We start from the raw sequence: 14,716 nt of genomic DNA on the forward strand, positions 1-14,716 counted from the left end.
CTAGTTGGGAATGCATTCCTTTGTCTTTATCCTAGCCACACAGTTTCATACAATGACTCTTTTTGTCAACAATGCTAAGTTTCTTAACAATAGTAACCTCTTTGCTTCCTGAGTACCTTCATGTGTTTCCTATCAAAAACACTTAGAATCATAACATTTTTGAGCTAGGACTCTTAAAGATAACTAATGAATCCAACACCTCATTATTTGAGTTGAATGAAAAGCCTCAAAATATGATAAATTACTACAAACAAGCTAAAGGTAGATCTGGAACCAGAACATGTTTCCTCAACACCAGCCCAGACTAATAATTTTTTCACTACTCTATATTGATTCTTCTGAATGCTACATGAAATCTAATCTATGTTTTCTAAAGAATTTGTAAAAAAATAAAGATGTGTTATAGAGTTACATTAATGAGTCTTTGCTGAACTAAAAAATTATTTGCTTTTCTATTTTAATCTATATCATTATTACCCCCAAACTTTTTTGGTATAGTGGCTGAATTTATTGGAGTTGCCATTGATAATGAAGGTGACTGCCATTTCAAACCCTAATCTCTTAATGCCATCGTAAAATTTTATATCAAATTGATGTGTTTCACATTCCTTCATATTTGTGGGTCCTATTGTCATTTTCTGACTTAATATTGTTTTAAACTATCTCAACTGTTTATTTTCTTAGAATAGATGTATGTATTTTTGTATTGTTTTAGTCACTCTTACATGGATATAGTTTAGGATTTTCCAAAAAAGCCATCTAAAGTTTGGTTAGAACTTCAATAAGGTTATGAAGACCAGAATTGCAGGAGTCAAAACCCCTGTTAGAGATGATAGAACATGTTATTTAAGGAGTAAGCTCTTACTACAGTGCTTTGCACACAAGTGCTCAAAAATGCTTTAAATGTTTTTAACTTGAGGAATTCCAAGGAAATGGGATTACAGAAAGCTTGAGAACCAAAGGTTCAAAAATTTCAACTCTGACTCCTAGAACTAAATGTTAATTCTCCTAACTTCTTTATCTTTTCACAGGGAAAATCCTACCTGAGGAATGCTTCTAAATTTGGTAAATTTAGTTCAGTCCAAGTGACTGTGGAAAATAATCACTACCATTTGTTTCTTAACTTTACAGTAAAGAGAAAGGATAGCATGTTGAAAAACATATGAGTTTTTGAGCCAAACTGAAATGGGTTTGAATACTGACTCTGCTACAATCTAGTTTACCCAAGGGAATTACTGAACCCTCTGAGTTCTCTTTACTCCATCTATAAGTTATGGAAACGACTACCATTTTCTAAGAGTTGTTGGAAGAATTACATGATTTATTGTATAAAACACTCAACACAGTTCCTAGAGCATAGTAGGTGCAGCAAATGTCAATATCCTTTCCACCCTATTAATAGAATTTATAATAAATTTCAACAAATAGCTTGAGTAAGAGAAGTCAAAACTTAACTTAGAATACACATTTTATTTTTATCAGAAATATAAAAATTAAATCAGCAATCTTGGAAAGCATTAAGATTTAATATTGAAAAATATTTAACCTTATTAAATTAAAAAATTAGAAACCCATGTAAGTTAATACAATTAAAGAGTCAAGAAGCCATTGTTAAACATATTTTGAGAGCAATATATCAAGGTAATAAAATGTTTAAATAATTTTTTATATTCAAATTCAATCATCTCTATACCAAAGAAAGGAACTTTCAAATAGATAGACTAAATTACACCTTACTTGTGCCTAGTATCTGAGTTTTTCAAAGGCATTTTATATCTATTATCTTATATGACATCAAATTAGTTGTCCAAGGATTTCTATTGGTCTAAGAATTGTGCTCTTTCTACTATCAATTGAATTATTTCTTCAGGGCTCTAGAATATGCTTTTTTCCTCCAAAAGATTCTCTTCTAAATTAAATTTATTGTAAGTCAGTATTAAATCATACTGTATTTCCTTGATAGTAAATGATAGGGAGAGTGGGTTCAAAATGTTTTGGGTGTAATAAGACAGAACAGGATTTAACATTTTCTAAAAATAATATTAAATTAGCCTCAGACTCATTAATTGGTTAGGAAATGGAGTTAATGAACAAAGTTCATATGCAAGATATTTAAGAAATGTATGTCATTAATCAGAAAGAAGTTCAGAAGAGTGTGACAAAACATTCTAAAACCTAAGAGCAGGAAATGACTTGATATTAGAACCAACAAATAGATCTACTTCTAACACAAACTGCTCTTACTGAGCTCTTGCAGTCAACTTTAATTTCCTAAAAGATGTTTAATTGCTATACAAATAAGCTTTGTGCTAATAATATAATTTGAATTTATATCCATGGTAAATGAATTGTTTTTCCTCTTACGATTAAAAAACTTGTATGCAGGTGGTATACCTAAAGACAAAATTACTACTTACCAATTAAGCCTACTAATTATACATTCTATTTTTTTTTTTTTAAGTAAGCAAGAATTTATTCACTGCAGCAAAAACACACTTAGGACAGGGCATAAAAGAAGCAACAGGAGAGCCTAGGCTGGGCAGTTTTGGCTCATAGGGAAGTCAGAGAAAACGAGGCCTTGGCAACAGGTTCAGGGGGTTAGCCCCCTGAGACCAGCTCTGCTGCCCATTGCTCCCCTGGTGGCAGGTCTCATGGGTCTCTTGGAGTTTAGGAAATACATGCCTGTAGGGGAAGGCAAGGGAGAAGGGAATGGCACAGGCATGCTACTAATTATACATTCTTATTAAAACTATTTTATTACATAATAAGCAATTTAATCTTATGTGACCATTCATTAAATTAGTATTTAACCTGCATTTATTTTCACAGATTTAGAGTGTTACTATAAACAACTGAAAAGAGGGCAGGGAATAACAAATCTCAAAGATAGTTTTTAAATGTTTCTATATAAATGTTTCTATATATAAAAGTAACCATGAAACTATTATCTTAGAAGTTATTATTATTGACAAAGTGAGATTATAACTTGCATGGCAAATCTTTAGTTTCAAAGTTCTATCTTAAGTCTATTTCCTTGGAAGTTCTTTGCCTACAGTTTCTACAATGATTCACATTAGGAGTGAGAAAAACTTCCAACACAAAAACATTTTAAATCTAATGAATTTCTGAATGAATCTTGAAACATTGAGAAATACAAGATCAATAACTTCATTCATTCACTTTTCTGAAAATATTTATATTGTAATCAAATTTCAATAATATAAGAACTGAATAATAAATACCATCTACATAGCATTTTAGTGATCTGTTAAATTATGCTCTAGTCACTTTCCAAACAATTGTCTAACAAAATTTAAAACAAATATATGTTGCTCAGAAACAAGTATACTGTTTTTTAACTATAATACAGAGCTAACCACTGGAACCTGGCCATAGGCCAGAAACCTGTACCCTGAATCTAGAATTTGGTTACACCAGAACCTGGCTACAGGTCATTCAGTAAGGAAAATTGTTCAGTCCATCCAGCATGACAACATCAGTCTTTTCCCACAGTTTTACTTTTTAGGATGTGTTTACGTCTTTGAGATAAATGACCTTTGCTAGTTCCACCAGTAAGCATATATTAAACACATCTAGTGTAAATTAAATTCTTAGCAGTTCCTTGGTACCATAACAAACCACATGTTAATACTGTTAAAACCAAGTAATCCTATATAATAAAAAGCCTAATATGCAAATCGACTGAACAGCGGAATGACAGGTGGAACGACCGGTCACTCCATCCCCAGCCCAGGTCAGGGTACATGTGGGAGGCAACCAATTGATGTGTCTCTCTCACATTGATATTTCTCTCTCCCTGTCTCTCCCCTTCCCTTTCACTCTCTCTATGGAAAGAAATCAATAGAAAAAATATCCCAGGGTAAGGATCAACAAAAAAGAAAAAAATGAAAAAAGTTAAAATTTCCATTAACAAAAATACTAAAATGGAAATCTCATGTTTAACCATGATCTCTTAGTTTGGGTTCTCAGAAAGTAGAGCCTAAATCCTCTAGATTATGTGCAAGTTCTTTATTGGGAAGTCATCCCAGGGAACAGTTAGTTATGTGCTTTAATTAGGGAACAGAAGTGGGGGATTAGGAGAAAGAAATGGGGAGGGAGGAAAGGCCAACACAAGAGCGCATTCTGGAGTTCATCCCCTACTATGGGCAAATTGGTACCTTCTTAGGAGCCATGAAGCTAAAGACATGCAAGAGGAGCATTTATCCACCAGTCTGACTTCTATCAGTTAAGTGATGCCTCATGAGTTATTAATTTCCTCACACTTTCAGGTTCTGCTTCTATTTCCAAAGGTTTCAGAGAAGCCCCCAGAACAGAAAGTCCAGGTGAGGGGCTGTCAGGTTTCCTGTGCTTGAATCTGGTTACAACTGCAATGATTGGAGTGAGCAGGTCCAAAAGGTGTCTAGTACATCACTATTACAGCAAAGATATGGTCAAAACACTTATTCCTTAGTTTACCGATATAATTTTAATAAACTATATAACTAAAATGGATTTTCTGAGAAATGAGTACAGCAATTTCTAATTGGAAGTGAGGAACTTTAGCCTATTTTTGTCCGGTGTATTTGATCCATTCCCACAAAACCTGAGAAGATCTGAAACCTGATCTTCTGTGAGAAAGGTATTTTCTAATAAACTACATTTCATTTCCTGAATTTGGTTGCCAATTTTAAAAGGGTCAAACAGCAGCAAATGAGCAATTAGTATGTATTCTGAAAATACTTTGAGTCCAGTACTGATCTAAAGAATTTATTGTTTAAGTTTATATTGGTAAAACTTTAGTAAAAATAGATTGACTACATTGGACCCTCAAGTAACACTTCCTATTATAGTAAAACACAGAATTTTGAACAGAACAAGTTTGTCTTGGACTGTGTCCAAGAGGGTCTGTTTACAAAAAATAATTCATTATAACCTATAATATGATCCTAGAGCATGGCTCTGAAGAATACATTAGACGAAGGCTCTAGTCCAGTGGTTCTCAACCTTCCTAATGCTGCGACCCTTTAATACAGTTGCTCATGTTGTGGTGACCCCCAACCATAAAATTATTTTTGTTGCTACTTCATAACTGTAATTTTGCTACTGTTATGAATCGTAATGTAAATATCTGATATGCAGGATGTATTTTCATTGTTACAAATTGAACATAGTTAAAGCATAGTGATTAATCACAAAAACAATATGTAATTATATATGTGTTTTCCGATGGTCTTAGGCGACCCCTGTGAAAGGGTCGTTTGACCCCCAAAGGGGTCGCGACCCACAGGTTGAGAACCGCTGCTCTAGTCGAATAGATTAAAAATAGAAAACCAAACAGTTACGTGCTTTAAGTAAATACCATATTAGTTTGCATGATAAAACTAGTTTAGCTAAATAAGAAATAGGTGTAAATAAAAAAGAAGTCTATCTCTTCATTTAACTTGAATTGTTAAAATAATTAGTATTTGAGTTTTTAAAAATAACCCTCCTTTTTAAAAAATAATATATTTTTATTGATTTCAGAAAGAAAGGGAGAGGGAGAGAGAGATAGAAACAACAACGACAAGAGAGAATCATTGATTGGCTGCCTCCTACACACCCCACACTGGGGATTGAGCCCGCAACCCAGGTATGTGACCGGACCAGTTGTACCGTGACCTCCTGGTTCATAGGTTGAAGCTCAACTACCAACCCACACGACCTAACCCTCTTTCTTAGAAGATGGTTAAATAAGCTAATGAATTGATAAGGCTGAAATAGGGAAATTGGACTGAAGACAGCCTAGAAATAAGAAAAAGTGGGGATACACACTGCTGAACAAAGCCAAATAATAACAGATACTATTGTCAAAAGAAAGAATCAAATATAATCAGGTATTTACTAAATTAGCTCAGATGGCAATCAACTTGATACCAACACTTCCTTTCTTGAACTTGAAGCTGAGTTTATCATAAATCTCTGTTAAATAAATTATTTCTTACAACCACCAATTTCTGAAATAAATAAATTGGTTTTTCCTCCCTATGCAATTTTGCAGTTGGGCTAGATGATTTTTAAAGTCCCTTGGAATAAAATAAAATGGAAATAACCATAAAATAAAATACCTGATTTATTTAAACTTAATTATGTGAATCAAATAAGATATGTAAAAGCACTTAACAAATTGTAATTTAACCCCTTCTATAATTATAAATGTCTCACAATTTACATAGCAATTCAACATTCACTAACTATAATTTTGTAACTAGCAATTGGAGAGATCTCTATGATTGGCTGTAGCTCTTAAAACTATCTATGATTAATAAGAGTTTCTTATACTGTTTGGATACATACATATAATCATTCAGTCCTATCAACAATCCTGTGAAATACCCAACATATATATTAGTCTCTTCATATCATTCATAAACAACTGAGGCACAGATAAGTTAAATTACTTGCTCGATAGGATTATAATCAAAATTAGAATTCATCAAACCAATTAAGTGGAGCTTCTGCTGATTTTCCAATAGCAACCTATACAAATACATTACTATATACTTACAGTTTCCAGAATTCACAGTGATGCTCCAGAGCAGAACCTTTGCACATGCCTTCTGTTCCCAATAGGAAAGGTTCTTCTTCCACCACTCTGCTTGCTCAATAGGCATGCTGCTTCAAACTTCTATGAAGTCTTACAACAACTCTTTTGGACACTGTAACCATGAATATTCTCATTTTTCAATTGGGGAATAACACTTGTCTAGAAAAAAAAGCAGATAATCAGAGATAGGGCCAGAGCTTAAACCCTGGTCCTATCTCCCAGCTCAGGACTTACCAAGTACCATATGCTGGGAATGGCTATACGCCATCACTGATTGTAGAACACACAATTGTCACAATTTTTTGGAGCACTTCCTGCTCTGGTCCCTTCTAAGATTACAACATAACTCAAGGTCCTTTAATCTATTTAGTTTTAAATTTACTTTATAGAAGAATCCACAGCTTGGGATTCTCTAGATTTGAGAAAGGCTAATATGAACATGTTTGCCAATTCTATTAAGTCAATTTATATTCATCTCTCAAATATCTACACCTATTATAAGACAAATAAAAAGGCACGTGTGCCATAATTACTATGAAATACAATTATAATTGCAAAAAAATCTAAAATAGGTGCTTCACTCCAACCCTGAGTCCTTTTAGTAACCTCATAAAATGTAAAGCTTTCTGAAGTAAATAAAAAAATGTACCAGAACTGCCTGTAGGTAATAGAAATTTTTAATCAAAATTCAGAAACTTTATTTGGTTATTTTCTCAAAAATATTTTCTAAATTAAAAAATTTAAAAGCACAGGATAAGTTTTAAATAAATTTACTACTCAAAACTAGTAGGGTATGCTGCAGAGAGCATAGCTATAGGATTTATAGCAAGAAGATTGGGTCTGAAGTCTTGGATCAACTTATCTATTAGTTTGTACATATAATGCTAGTCAAACCACCTAATTTCTCAACTTCTCTAGAAAGATGAAAACTGGTCCTGCTCTAATTTTATGACAGTTATATTTAGCTTCAAAAGAGAAGATATATAGGAAAAGCACTTTGTTTCTTACCATCACTAATTGTTCCTGAATTCATTTCCTGTCAGTATTAAACAAACTACTTCTAAACTCAGGAATTTCAGAGTACTATCAATAAATCAAATAATATTATTGCTTATATTATCTATACCATAATATTATTTTTTTTAAAGTTTAGATAGGTCTGTACATAGTTGAGAAGGAAATACTCCTGACTACAAAAGGTCATTTTAAAAATGACCTTTTTTTATTAGTTTATACTTCAAATTCCTTAAAGCTTCTGATCATATGATTTATAACCAAAACCAGAACATTTTTTAGATTAAACAGGAGCCCTATTAATAATTAGCCAGAACAACAGATATTAACCAGAACAGTTGCTGGTAAGCCAGGGCATATGGTCACTTTACATAAGCAGCAGGCTAGATTTGAAAAAATGAAGTCTGTTTATTTCTGCTTTAACATCCATAAAAACATAGTTTGTAAAAACTATAGTTTAAAAAGTCATCTACAAATACAAATTGTCACCAAGGGTGTGAAGTGAATTAAAGCATAATTTAATTTCACCATATATTTCTAATACTTCTGATCATAACTTAAGTAAAGTTGAAAAGTATTGGCTGAAACCGAAGGTCTCCTCTAAGAATTTTGGACGTAAAACATTTTTGGAAAAGTAACTATCAAAGCTGCCTTAACCTTAGACTAATATTGGATTAAGAAAATCACAAATCCAATATTTAAACAAAGTCTATCTTTCTCGTGTGTAGTTAGAATAGGGAAAAATGGGGGGGGCAGGAAGGGGTAGTGAGCCTGTTTGAAGACATATCATCTATATAATTTGTGAGGCATGAATACATTAAAAATCACAACTATTTTTCAGCAGTGAAGAAATTTATCAATTCACAGAGGGAAAAATTACCATTTAAAATGTGAATCATTATTTTCTTATAAATGGACAATGTAATGAATATTAAGCGTGTTTGCTCTTATGAACCTAGCAGGGAATGCTTTAATTAATAGACTCCAAGTAACTTGTTCCTAGAGTTAACTCTTCATTATATATATATATATATATATATATATATATACTAGAGGCCCAGTGCACAAAATTTGTGCACTGGGGGGGGGGGGTGCCCTCTTGCAGTCTAGGAGCCCTTGGGGGATGTCCAACTGCCATGGAGATAGGAGAGGCTCTCGCCACCGCACCTACACTCACCAGCCTTGAGCTGAGTTTCTGGCTGAGCGGCACTCCCTCTGTGGAAGTGCACTGACCACCAGGGGGCAGCTCCTGTGTTGAGCATCTGCCCTCCTCCGCCGTTCAGTCGATTTGCATTAGCCTTTTGTTATATAGGATATTTTTTACATTACTGTAAATAAATGCTATTCCCACAGCTTCCATATTGGTAGCACTATACATATGTACATAAGAAATGCAGCATAATACCATACTTACTAGATAAAAGGTAAAGATTAGTTTTTCAAGATTCCCAAAATATAATCCATTTTTTTACTCTAGAGTTGTGATAACTCTTAAATTCTTTTATCATCTCTATAGCAGTTAAGCTCTGAGGTTCTTATAAATTCTGGTGTCTAACAGCAGTGTTAAGTATTAATGCCAATCCCATAAATGCCAGGGCTAACTATCTAACAAAAGTCCTGGGCTTCATAAACCTATATGCATAGGTATGAAATATTGCCCAAGCAGCCACTGTATTACAAAAGATGTCCCTTTCCATACATAATGAATTACTTTGCAATGACATCATTAACATTCTTGGTCAGCTCATCATCATTTAGAGCTAGGCAAGTACGCAATTTTATAGTATACTATACTATCTTCACCCAATATAAAAAGACTAGAGGCCCGATGCACAAAATTCGTGCAAGGGGCTCAGCCCTCACAGCCGTGGCGTGGTGGCTTGCCGTGGCCCTCGCAGCCCCAGCTTTGTCCAGAAGGATGTCCGGAAGGACGTCCAAAAGGTCATTCGGCTTTCCTAAATGGGCAAAGTATATATCTAGTAAAATTTTGCCCATTACTGATATGAAATGAAGTAGCTAATTGAATTATATTTAGAAACACAAACAAAAACTACTTTAATAGTTTATAAAAAGGAAATGAAGAAGGCATGACTATGTAGTGAAAATCAAAATAAATAAAGGTTCTTTATCTAAGTTGGAAGTTGGCCAGACTCTGATTGAAAAGCCATGTATAATCTTTAATGTGTACTATGGCACTTTAATGACTGCCTAAGACTGTCAAAATAAAAAGTGTGATACTGACACCCTTCATGAATGTTAAATACATCTTTTAAAACAATTAAAAGACTTCTAAACCTAACTGGATCTTGGCACATCAACTCAAATCACAGACAAAGCATTTTGGCACTTGGGGCAAGATCACTAATTGGTGTATATGCCTACCCCCAAACAACACTTAGTAATTACTATAAACAACTTTAAAAAATTAAACCAAGTGTTCCAGTTGACAAAATGTTGACAGTTAACATAATTTTCTTTTATCTTAAAGTCTTATTTCTCAAACAGCCTTTTGTCTTATTCTTAAAATAGTTCTTTTGTCTTATTCTTAAAACAGTTCATCCACGATTCATTTTAAAGGTGCTGGACACTTTTATGTAAATATTCATAATGGGTTTAGTCACGTACTTTAAAATTTTTGCCTGAAGATACAGGCCCTCAGTGCTGGGAGAGGAGGGGAATGGGATGATGTAGGGAGTGGGAAAGAGAAGGGAAATGCCAAGCACAAATAACCAGCTCTATTCTGGTTCTTCAGATAAATCACATAACCTCATTTGTTCATTATACTGTATATACTAGGTTTGTGTGGTCTAATACAGTAGCCACTAGCCACATGTGGCTTTGAGCATTTGAAATGCAGCCAAATTGCGATGTGCTGTACAGATTATATACACATCCGATTTTTAAGAATCAGTATGAATAAGAATGTAGAAAGTCTCAATAAATTTTTGTATTGATTACATGTTGAAAAAATATTTTAGATTTTTTAAATTTGATTTGAGAAAGAAACATTGATTTGTTATTCCACTTATTTATGCATTCATTAGTTGATTCTTGTATGTGCCCTGACCAAGGATCAAACTGGCAACCTTGGCGTATGGGAACAATTCTCTAATTAACTGAGTTACCTAGCCAGGGCTATTTTCGATAAATTTAATTACATAAAAAATATAGTTAATTTCATCTATTTCTTTTTACTTCTTTATTCTTTTAGATATATTTTTTCATTTCAGAGAGGAAGGGAGAGGGAGAGATAGAAACATCAATGATGAGAGAGAATCATTGATCAGCTGCCTCCTGCACGCCCCCCACGGGGATTGACCCCGCAACCTGGGCATGTGCCCTGACTGGGACTAGAACCGAGACCTCCTGGTTCCATAGGTCAATGCTCAACCACTGAGCCAGGCCAATTGGGCTCTTTTTGCTTTTTCAAATGTGGCTACTATATAGGGTGCCCCCCAAAATGTATGTGCACACTTTGAATAATTATAAATACAGTGTTTATTAAAATACATTTCACCAGGCAATTTTTAAACAAGCATCCTAAGCCTCCAATGGGTTTTAAGTATGCTGGGACAATAAAATCCCAGCCCTCAAGATGGCAGCATTGGACCTAGGATGGCTGGAGTCCCAACTTCTGTTGCCCCTGAATGGAAGCAGCCTCATCTTTTTATCACAATATAATACAAGTATTCATTTTCTAAGTACTGAAAAGGTTTGGGAAGCATTGTTCTAATCAAGAAAGAAAGGAAAGAAAGGAAAGGAAGGAAAGGAAGGAAGGAAAGAAAAGAGAGAACAAAGGAAAGGAAAGGAAAGGAAAGGAAAGAAGGAAGGAAAGAAAAGAGAGAAACCCAATATTATGAAAGGTTCAAAATAGCAGGTAGGGAGCATATAGCTCCTTATTGGTCACATATATCTGTGTGTATGCCCATCATTTCCACTGTTAAATTAATCATAGTATAATCTCATAAGGAGAAGCTAAGAATTGTGAATAGGTTCAAAGACTTTCATCAAAACATGAGAAATAGGAATTGTGAATAGGTTCAAAGACTTTCATCAAAACATGAGAAATAGGAATCCCTCAAAGTGATGCCCAATTCATTTACCCACAGAGTACCTCCTTTATGGCAGGCACTCAGGTAGTTTCTGAAAGTAAAAAGATTGTGACATCACCCTAGCCGGTTTGGCTCAATGGATAGAGCATCGGCCCACTGACTAAAGGGGTTCAGGTTTGATTCTGTTCAAAGGCATGTAGCTCAGTTGCAGGCTCGATCCCCAGGCTGGATGGTGGTCTCTATCCCTCCCCTCGTCCTTCCACTCTCTCTGAAAATCAATGGAGAAAATATCCTCAGGTGAGGATTAACAAAAATAAAAAGGTTTTGACCTCAAGAAATTTACAGTCTGCCTGGGCAGGTGTCGCTCAGTGGTTGAGCATTGACCCATGAACCAAAAGGTCACCGGTTCAATTACAGATCATGGCACATGCCCTGGTTGCAGGCTGGATCCTCAGTAGGGGGAGTGAAAAAGGGAGCCTATGGATGATTTTTCTCTCTCATCAATGTTTCTCTCTGTCCCTCTCCCTTCCTCTCGCTCTAAAAATCAGTAACATAATAAATGTAAGATGGGAAGGTACATAGTGCTCAAAGAGTATCTAATAGAAGAGACTATTAAAACAAGATAAAAGGATTAGTAATCACTAGGCATAGGGTGGGGAAAGGTTTGTTTCAGAATTCCAGACAGAGGCAACAGCATGCAAAGCCCTAGGATTAACAGGCCAGTGAGGCCAGAGGGCAGAAAATGTTTGGAAATGAACCCGAGGAAGCAGAAGAGGCAGTTTAAAGGGCTTTCTTCAGGAAAACAGTAAGCCACTGAAGGGATTTAGGCAGCATAGTGCCATTATCAAACTTATTTTTCAAGATTATAGTAGCTATAGTGTAGAGGGGTGTTCTCAAAGTAGGCAAAACTTAAATGGGAGAAGATACCAGATTTTAACTTTTTCTCATCCTTTAAAAAATGTCTTTAAAATATGTGTTATAATAGTCATCATGTATTAGCTCAGACATATAAGGGCTAGTTTTTACTGAATACATACTACCTATCTGAACGCTCTACTAAGCAGTTTACATAGTTAACTCATTTACTCTTCATAACTCTGTGAGGTTGGTACTATTATTATCCTCATTTTACAGATAAGAAAAAGGAGACAGGTTAAGGTCACATAGGAAGTATTAGAGCCGGATTCAAAGCCAGGATGTCTGGCTCATTAGATTATATGCCACTTTTCAGCAATACATGTATACAATTTAAAAATACACATGAATTGAGAACAGATGCTTAAAACTTCTCCTGAACACCAGTTTAGGTGGGGTTGTTGGTTGGGTGGATATGAACAGCAGACTAGGTGAGAGATAACGGTATCCTGAAATATGGGGGTAGTAATGAAGAGAAGGGGATGGATTTGGGAGATAACTGGTGAGTAAAATGGACAGGACTTGGTGATAGACTGGGTACGGGGGTGAAGGGAGAAGGAGCCAAGGATGATTTCTTTTGATTCCGACTTACATAAATGGATTGGACAATGAAGCCGCTGACAGAGGCCAGAGCAGCAGGTTAGGCCATTCAGTTATGATAGTTTTTCTTTGGACCACAAGTACACTGTCCTTTCAATGTGCCATTAAAAGGCAGACTGATTACAGGGTCTTTCCATTTGTAACAAAACTCTCCATTTTCATTACAACATTTTTACAAGCAATTATGCTTCCTACGTTGCATTAAAATTGTCATGGTCAAATTTTCACCCATTTTCTCTAAAGGTGAAATGAATTAAGTCATAACATTTGGAAGTGGATGATGTTTGCTATAATAGGGCAATGAAAGTTCAACAGTCCTCTTCTTTAAAGATACCAGCGTCCTATAGGATTGCTAAAACGGTTCAGGAGCATCCTATTATGTTCCATCACAAGAAGTAAGCTGTGATAGATATTCATTCCTGAAGATAGGCAGTGAATGGAAAAATTACTTGTACATTTTGTATTTATGATTTTCTAAATACTACTTAACCTTTTAAAGTTTATAATATTGCCCTATGTCTTCCTCCCAGGTCTTAGAAGAATCCCAGAAAAGAATTGAACTGGTTTAACAGATACTGTGATTCTACTCTATTCTGTTTATTTCCTTCAACTTCATTTGTAGAATTTCTAATGCTAAAACGCTTCTTTCAGAAATCAAGATAAATAGGAAAACATATTAACAGTTCGAATGTTACTAGCCACAGGAAATGCTGATTTAAAAAAACACTAAATTGGGTAAGTCAGCTGGTGAGAGCGTCATCCGGATACACCGAGGTTGCGGTTGGGTCAACCAATGAATGCACAGAGGGTTGCAACAACAAAATCGATGTTCCTCTTGCCCTCTCTCTCTTCCTCTCTCGCTCAAACAAAACAAAACAAAACAAAAACTAATCTATTGCTCCAACAAATAATGCTGGTCATTCGGTCTCTTATTTCAGATTCTCCAGAAACTTCCCACTTAACCTCAGCAAAAGAGACATCGTTTTGCTGCCGGGTCCGGCCCATCACCGAACTGCAGGTAACAGTGACAAGGCGGCGAACTGCGTTAACTAACCCTCCCCTCCCTGCTCCGTTCATTTAACTTCCCCTTTGGTGCAGGCCACTCATATGCTTTCCCTGAAATGTGCTCAAGTCAGACACGTGTATAAATTCCGCGTCACACCAAGGAATCGATTCTTCCCAAACGAAACCTCGTGAGCTTCCTGCCCGGCGTCCCCAAACGCGGTGGCGGTCGCCAGCTCCCGGAGCCGCCGCGCCGGGCCACGCAGCGGAGCCGCCCCGCTCCACCGGCGTCAGCAGTAGCCGCGGGGGCCGCCGTGTGGACCCCAATCCGCCGCGGTCCGCCCGAGGGCGCCACCTCCCTGCGCGGCGGGGGGAAGGGGCGTGTACTCCCAGAAACACCCGCGTGACGTCGCCCGAGCTCGAGGAGGGGCAGGTTCGGCCGCCTCGGACCCGGCCGGCGGCCCTCGGGCCCGCCCCACTCCCGGAAAACGCGGGCTGCCCTGAGGGGCCAGCTTTCCCGCCGCGCGTTTGGCGAGTCAGTGAGGGGAAG

The 14,716-nt window shown here is 36.2% G+C and overlaps 1 protein-coding gene and 1 long non-coding RNA gene across 4 annotated transcripts in view; one reads left to right on the forward strand and one right to left on the reverse strand.

Annotated features, from left to right (window-relative positions):
- Positions 1–8,596, reverse strand: part of LOC102421404 — a 35,770-nt gene extending 27,174 nt beyond the window's left edge. For all 3 annotated transcript variants that reach the window (XR_002831335.1, XR_330329.3, XR_002831334.1), the window contains exon 1: positions 6,545–8,596. This is a non-coding gene — a long non-coding RNA (uncharacterized LOC102421404). The remainder of the gene's footprint in view (positions 1–6,544) is intronic.
- A 4,365-nt stretch (positions 8,597–12,961) lies between these two features.
- RBBP8 (RB binding protein 8, endonuclease) overlaps positions 12,962–14,716 on the forward strand; it is a 78,719-nt gene continuing 76,964 nt past the window's right edge. The window contains exon 1 of the mRNA XM_023761150.1: positions 12,962–14,182. The gene's annotated coding sequence lies outside the window, so the exon portion shown is untranslated. The remainder of the gene's footprint in view (positions 14,183–14,716) is intronic.

The sequence above is a fragment of the Myotis lucifugus genome, unplaced genomic scaffold, assembly GCF_000147115.1.
Source record: "Myotis lucifugus unplaced genomic scaffold, Myoluc2.0 scaffold_200, whole genome shotgun sequence".
NCBI lineage: Eukaryota > Metazoa > Chordata > Mammalia > Chiroptera > Vespertilionidae > Myotis > Myotis lucifugus.